This window comes from Syngnathus scovelli, chromosome 8 (assembly GCF_024217435.2).
Source record: "Syngnathus scovelli strain Florida chromosome 8, RoL_Ssco_1.2, whole genome shotgun sequence".
In the NCBI taxonomy this organism is placed as follows: Eukaryota; Metazoa; Chordata; class Actinopteri; order Syngnathiformes; family Syngnathidae; genus Syngnathus; species Syngnathus scovelli.
In genome coordinates, this window is record NC_090854.1 from 749,539 (window position 1) to 757,392 (window position 7,854).

General features: G+C 45.8%; 1 non-coding gene across 1 annotated transcript; it reads right to left on the minus strand.

The window, feature by feature from the left end:
- Positions 1 to 615: 615 nt before the first annotated feature.
- Positions 616 to 725, minus strand: LOC125974403 (U5 spliceosomal RNA). Its single transcript, XR_007483522.1, has one exon. It is a non-coding gene; the product is annotated as a U5 spliceosomal RNA (small nuclear RNA).
- Positions 726 to 7,854: the final 7,129 nt, after the last annotated feature.

Genomic DNA, 7,854 nt, shown 5'->3' on the forward strand with positions numbered 1-7,854 from the left:
CCAGAAGAGCAGCACTCTGTTCCGTACTGTAACCTGTTAGGTTTGATCCCAGTTCTTTATCTTTAATGCTCGATATGCTAACAGTAATTACCAAGAGGCAGCCTTCACAGTTTAACTATTTGATGTATGCCAGAATGATCGATGCACAGCTGTGGAGCCCTTTCTGCGAGATGCGAAAGAAGGTCCCTCTCCCAGCGCCAAGGTTCCTGCTCTTATACTACTCTGGGCCGCCTTTCTGCAAGGAGGCGACTCTGCCTAGCCTGTGTGATGACGTGTGACCTTGTAGTCTTAACTGAGAGCGACTTCTACATATGTGCAAAGGGTGTCATAGAGAAGAGAAAGCTAATAAAGCAAGAGAAGGGTTGCAGCGATATAACGGCATAGCTCAAGCTACCCAGCTAATCACATGTGCCAAAGAGGCCTATTCTAACAAACCGTTGCTGAGAATGGGTAGACGGGGAAGCCTGTAAGTGAGTCCGTCACTCGCATACTCCATCGCTTCTCGGCCTTTTGGCTAAAATCAAGTGTAGTCTCGGTTCTTGGGTTTGAGGGATTAAGAGAGCTGATCATAGAAGAGAGAATTTTAACCATAAAAGTGGTGCCAAAGAGGCCTATTCTAACAAACCGTTGGTGAGAATGGGTAGAGATAGACTCTTATTGTTCCTCCCCACGGAAATCTTTAGTAAAAGGCGAAAGATTTATTCCATCTGAAAAGAAAGAGAGATCTGATAATCTGGGTCAAAACGGGCCACGTCACTGCTGGTCTCACCAAATTCACAGGCGGTCTCACACTCAAATTGTAGCAACCAGTCCTTCTAATACAAACAATAGACGTTGATAGATTTACTATACTTACAAGGACTCAACCTAAATAGAAGGTTTAAACAAGTATTTTGTTTTCATTAATGTCTTTTTTACTTTAAACATCTTTGGCGCACAGGATTGTAGGTACCTGATCAAACCTTCTTTCAAACAGCGTCACCTATCGATTGGGCGTCTATTATGAGTATTGAAGGTAAAAACAGTTGTATGTCTTGGTATGTGTACTTTTGGTATGAGAGAATGGGAAATGATCCCATCTCTGTGTTTTATTTGAAAACGTGTGATTTCATAACTTTATTCAAATCGGGAAACAAAATACGATCGTAATTTCTCAAATGATTTCTCAAATTTCAGAAGTGCTCTATATCTCTCGTGTCGCAAATAATTGAGGCTTTTCTCGTTGCTGGCATGGTTTGGAGTGTAATTTACCTCCACTGTGATGGTGGCGTTCGATATTTGACATTTGAATATAAATCTGTCAATTTACTTTAGAAAGTAAATGTTGTTTTCTAGAAATCTATACTGAGATGTATGAGGAACAACAATCGGGCGTATTCTTAAAAAGACAGACCTACAGCCGACAAAAAGGTTTTGATACGTTCATATCATATGACGAGTCAGGAACGTGGTAATTCCATATTATTTTGCATTGACTAATTTGGTTAATACAGTTTAGCAAGCAAATGCACAGTTCCATAGTACAGTTAATAACATGCTCAAAAGCATTCAGTGTGTCACAGCACCGCAGACCTAAACTCCATGTACGTACGACTGCGTGTGATTTTTGTTTTAATCAGAAAGACCAGGGGAGAGCGCGAACGCAGTCCACGACTGTTGTGTTTATACGGAGTAGAGATGAACACGAATGCAACTTCTTTATTCAGCAACTTTTTATTTTCTCCCCACTCATGTCTTATATAGCAGTACAATGCCCCTGGCGCACCACAGAGCCCCCAACTGTCAACATTATTTGAGACCTCCAATAACAAACTATATAATATTATAGTTTCAACATACGATAATACCACATCTCCCTTTTTCCAGGGATCATAGGGTAGACTGCCTTTGTCTCGTCAGACCTTAGAGCAGTGGTTCTTAACCTGGGTTCGATCGAACCCTAGGCGTTAGGTGAGTCGGCTTCAGGGGTTCGGCAGAGCTGGTATGTCATTGCCCCGCCCCCGCCCCGCTAACCCCCCCCCCCCCCCCCCCGCCCACGGATGGCTGAACACACCTGAATATCGTGTAAATTCGTGATAACGCATATCTGAACTGTTCTTGCAAAGGCAACAGCAGAAGTCACACTGATTTGCTGGTATGTCATCCCCCCCTATATAGAGGGGTTCGGTGAATGTGCACATGAAACTGATGGGGTTCGTTTAACTCGCCCCCCAAAGAGGGGTTTGTTGAATGCACATATGGACCTGATGGGGTTCGGTACCTCCAAAAAGGTTAAGAACCACTGCCTTAGAGGATTATTCTGCCTCTTGTGTAGAAAGGTCTGTTCCTAACTTTTGCCAAGGTCTTTCAGGGCACCCTGATGGCACGAGTGCCTCTTTTGGGTTGTGTCGCTCTTGTATGCATGTCCTGCAGTTCAGTACCATTTTGTTCACTTGCTGGCTGAGTCCCGGCCACCACACAGATTGACGTGCACGTGATTTACATTCCAGGACACCTAAGTGTCCTTCGTGTAATTTGAACAGCACGTCATTCCTCATTGCGGAAGGTATTACCAGTCGTGTGTCCTTTAGCATCTTTCACTGTTAATGTGGCTCGCTCCGGCCAGTCATTTTTTAGCGCTGGTTCCTGTTTTGCATGTGCTGGCCATCCTTCCATGCACATGGTCATGACACGCGAGCAGACACTGTCGGCTTTCAACTGCTCTTTCAGGTTTTCTGTATATGATGAGCTGACAGGTAGACTCTCAGTGACACAGTCCACAAATATGTTTGTGCTCTCCATCAGCTCCTGGTCATCAGTGGACATGCGTCATTTTACAGGTTGCACGTGAAAGTGTGTCTGCTGTCCAAAGCGACTTTCCTGGTACGTGCACGATGGAGTATGAGTAGCGCATCACCCTCATACTGAAACCCTGGATTCTCTGTGGCAAAAGATCCAGTGCTTGGGCTCCAAGCAGGATGAGAAGGGGTTTATGGTCGGTCTCCAGGCAAAACTCCTTTCCAATGAGGAAATCCCGAAACCGTTCACAGGCCCATATGAGGCCCATGTGAGGCCCAGAGCTTCCTTCTCCACCTGTGTGTATCGTTGCTCAGTTGGAGTGAGTGACCGTGATGCGTAAGACACAGGCTTCCATCCTTCCCCTCATTTCTGAAGAATTACGCCCCCCAACCCATATGATGATGCATCAGCAGATACTTTGGTGTCTCTGCCCGGGTCATACATAGCCAGCACCGGAGGAGAGGACAGAGCTTTCTTTAGGTCTTCAAATGCTGCTTTTGTCCTTTTGGGGCACGACCACCATGCCGGCACACCAATCAGTTGGCTCCTTCACCCGACTAATGACGCCCAGAGCTTCCATGCGCTGGAGCTCTCTCTTGACTTCACCCACCAGTGGTAGTGGAATCCTCCTGGTTTTTTTTACTGAATATGGCACGGCACCTGGCTTGACCTTTATGGTGTATGTTTGTTGTAGCTAACCCAGACCGCTGCGCAACTTGGGGTAACTTGCCTTGAAAGTCTCCATGTCTATGCTGTCGACTCGGATAAGCAAGCCAAGAAATGTGCTCTGGTTTTGATCAATATATCAGTGTTTTTTTTCATTTGCCGTTCTCATCCCTGATGTTTAGCTCTGCTTCAAAATGAGGCTTGTCATCTTTCTGTGGCAACTGTGATTTTTTTCTGTGGCTCATCACCTGACACCTACCCACAGTTTGCGGTGTATTTGTCTCCCTAGACTCAATATATATATTTGTGTGTGTATATATAAACAGTGATCTCCAAGAACCACCATCATGTGTTTTTTTTTTTAACAACGATTACTTCTAGAACATTCCTTGAAAATAATACGTCCTCATCAGTGAGTTGTTTTAGAACAGGCCTGTCGGCTACTCATGTGGTAGTTGGGGGCTGCCTTTTGCCGATGGGCACAACTGTAGTGAATGCAAACTTCCTGTGTTGCAGAGAAGAACCAGCGGACACACATAGTCATTGCTTTTCTTTTTGTACCTTTAATCAGAAATCTGCTATTGGCTGTAATGAAGATTTGGCACACAAAACGTACCTATATTCCTGGACTTGGACTCTGACTCGGGGACTCGGACTCGGTCGGACTCTGTCATTTTTGCCGGACTCGGACTCAGACTCGGTGCTGATTTTGACCGAGTCCACCGAGTCCGACAATAAAAAAATCACGTTCAATTTTATTTTCATCATGCTGCTCAGAATGCGAGTAGGAATACTGTCCACAGCCCTGCTTACGATCAATGCGGCCACGTTGAGTTGCACTTAGGCTAATGTTTACATTATGTACCAATGTCAAGGACGATTATGTCACCCAGCTTATATCATTGATGTGTTTCGATAGTTGTGGGGTCGTCACTAATTATTTGTGTTTAGATAAATGTCTGAGCTATAATGGTGTAATTAATGATTAAAAAATATTATCTTACATGTCCCGTGTTTCAGAATGGTTATTTAATTGGGCAAGAGTGTTTTCAAGCGTTTTGCCTCATGCCAATGGCACTCAGGGCTAAGGGTGGGCTTCAATGACCATTTTTGTAAAGCCACGCATTTAATACCATGTCAAATAATATATTAGAGTGTAGGTTATGTTCCAATGTATCCACTTCTATCGGTTAAATTGTCAACCGTACATTTATGACTATGCCTCGAGTGATCTACGTTATGAACTAGCACAACTCCGGTGGGGCAGGGAAAATGTTATCGATCCGACGTCCGATTGGAACGTCGCCTCACTTTTACGTCCGCCCTCTCAGCAAGGGATCCTATATAAGCCGAACCAGCCAGTGTGAAAGCAGTTGCGTTCGTTCTGATAGATTTTGATCTAAATTAGCCTTGACTAAAGACGAAGCAGTCACATGAATTAACGGAAAAAATTGACAGCCGGACTGGGACCCGGACTCGGACTCGGTGGTCAAGAGGCCGGACTCGGTGCAAAAATCCGACCGAGTCCACAGCTCTGGCTCAAACCTCATTGAATAAAGTACATAAGCAGACAAGTATATTCACATATTAAATAAATAAAAGAAACATTTTAAACATATAATTATACCTACACACCAAATCAATAAAGAAGACATAACTAGACATTTTTGATAAGTGGTAATGAGAAAGGTTTTTATAACTTTATGATCTGATATATATATTTCTGAGCACTTTGAAATAACAAATGTTTTTTGATATATTGCCTGAATAGCTTAATGACCCTTAAGGAACTGTTCAATGCATGCCTGATGATTTTCTAAATCACGGACACTGCCAAAGTCGTCTAAAAATGTTCAGTACTTGATTGTATCTTATGTTTTGACTAATTCTAGACACCAGTTTTCGATTACTACTGAACGTTCTGGACAGAGGGAAATATTTTGCCTAACAAAGAAAAGATATGGTTGAAAGCATGATTAAACTAAGAATATGATGACGTAAGCAAGTACATGGAGATCAAAAGAACAAACAAACAAAAACATGGTAAGTGGTGAGTACAAACTTTGCATGGTCAGGGAACATTAATAAATAGGTAGATGATGTCACAGCCAAAAGCTCACATAATTTCGTACAAAATGACAAAATTGAAAGAATGATGAATGGATGAGGTGGAACAGTATATGTGCAAGAATGTTTACAGGAAGGTCACTTGGAGATAAAACCAGCAGGTGCCAGAGGGAGACAGCCAAGCCAAAGACGATCGTCAAGGCTGAAAGACGGAAAGGACAACAACAGCCCCCACAAATCGAATCTCCCATAATCAGCACCCAACCCCACGGAACCAGCTCTCACCGAACCAGCATCCACTCCCATGGAATCAAACTCTCCTGTGAACTTGCCCCACCCCAAAGACTCATCACCCATCAAACTCGGCCCACACTGGCCGACTGAATATAAGCTGACCAAAGAACCTTGAAGGTGGCCTTTTCTGAATGGAGACTTTGCGCTCTTGAAAGGCCCAGCGCTGTATTGTACTTTCCTGAAGACAGAGCTTTCTGAACAAGAATTGTGATTGAACTCAACCAACCTGTGTAAGTCTAATTTCTGCTTCAGTGTCTTAGCATTTTCCTAAATCTGAAGAAATCAAACGAGCACACAGTGAGTAAATTGGATAACTGGTGATTGGCAATGACTTTTGCCGTGAGGCGCAGATAGTGCGCTCCCTAAATTGTGGACAAAATCCAACAGGTGCATGAACTCAATCTGTTCTTCAACAGATTTGATTCCGCCTCCCCCCCACCCCTTCACCTCGCTCCGCATCTTTTTCTACCACCTTCGACACTCCAGCCCCCCCGCCAGCTCACCAACCCCCTCCCCCGGAGTCACTCTTCTGTCTCCTGTCTCCACTCCATCACCCCGGTCTTCCGACATCCCCCTCTTCTTTACAGATCTTCAGGTTCACTTCAGAAAGATCAAAGCAGGGAAGACCCCGGGCCCAGACGGCATCTGGCCGAGACTGCTCAGGGATTGTGCGGACCAGCTGAGTGGTGTGGTCAGGTACCTGTTCAACCTAAGCCTGAGCCTGAACAAGGTCCCAGTACTGTGGAAGACCTCCTGCGTGGTCCCTGTACCAAAGGTGCCATGCCCCAAGGAGCCTAACCACTTCAGGCCTATTGCCTTGACTTCCCACCTGATGAAGACTATGAAGAGGATCATCCTGGGTCACCTGCGTTCACTAGTGGGAGCGCAGCTGGACCCCCTGCAGTTTGCTTACCTGCCTGGTGTTGGGGTGGACAATGCATTGATTTATTTACTGCACAGAACACTGCTTCACCTGGAGGACAACAGGAGCACTGGGAAGATCATGTTCTTTGTTTTCTTCAGCGCTTTTAACACCATCCAGCCGTCACTGCTTAGGGTGAAGATGGAGAAGGCGGGTGTGGACCAGTGCCTGACTGCATGGACAACGGACTTCCTCACCGACCGGCCGCAGTTTGTGAGGTTACATCGCAGTGAGTCCGACGTGGTGCACTGCAGCACTGGTGTCCCCCAGGGTAGGGTGCTCCTTTCCTTTTCACCCTGTTCACGTCAGACTTTACCCACGACACCGCACACTGCCAAATCCAGAAGTTCTCCGACGACATGGCCATTGTTTGAAATGTCGCAGAGGGGAACGATCTGGAATATAGGTTGGTCATCAAGGACTTTGTCAGCTGGTGTGAGCTCAACCAGCATCAGGTGAACAACACCAGCAAGACGAAGGGGTTGATTGTGAGCTTCGGGAGGACAGCACCCATCTTCACTCCAATGAACATCCAGGGATCGGACAGTGAGGTAGTGGAGAACTACAAATTCCTGGGTGTTCGCCTTAACAACAAACTGGACTGGACTGGACTGATCACACCCATATCCTGTACAAAAAGGGCCAGAGTCGCCTCCATCTGCTGAGGAGACTGAGGTCCTTCGGTGTGTGCAGGGCTCTCCTCCGGACCTGCTATGACTCTATGGTGGCCTCGGCCATCATCTACGCTGTGGTCTGCTGGGGTGGGGGCAGTAGTGACCGGGACAGGGGGGGACTGAATAAGATGCTCAGAAGAGCGAGCTCTGTTCTGGGCTGTCCCCTGGACTCCATTGAGGTTGTGGGTGAGAGGAGGACGTTGATTAAGCTTAAATCCATCATGGACAACACCTCTCACCACCTCCATGAGAGTGTGCGGTTCCTGAGCAGCTCCTTTAGCGGCAGACTTTTGCACCCTCGGTGTAGGAAGGAACGGTTCCTCAGGTCCTTCATTCCCTCTGCTGTCAGACTTTACAACATGCATGCCGCCTGATAAAATGAATGTGTTTCGTCTCTACTAGCAGCACTTGTGTTTATCCTTGTCTGTTATTTACCCTTTTTTGTAATTCTGG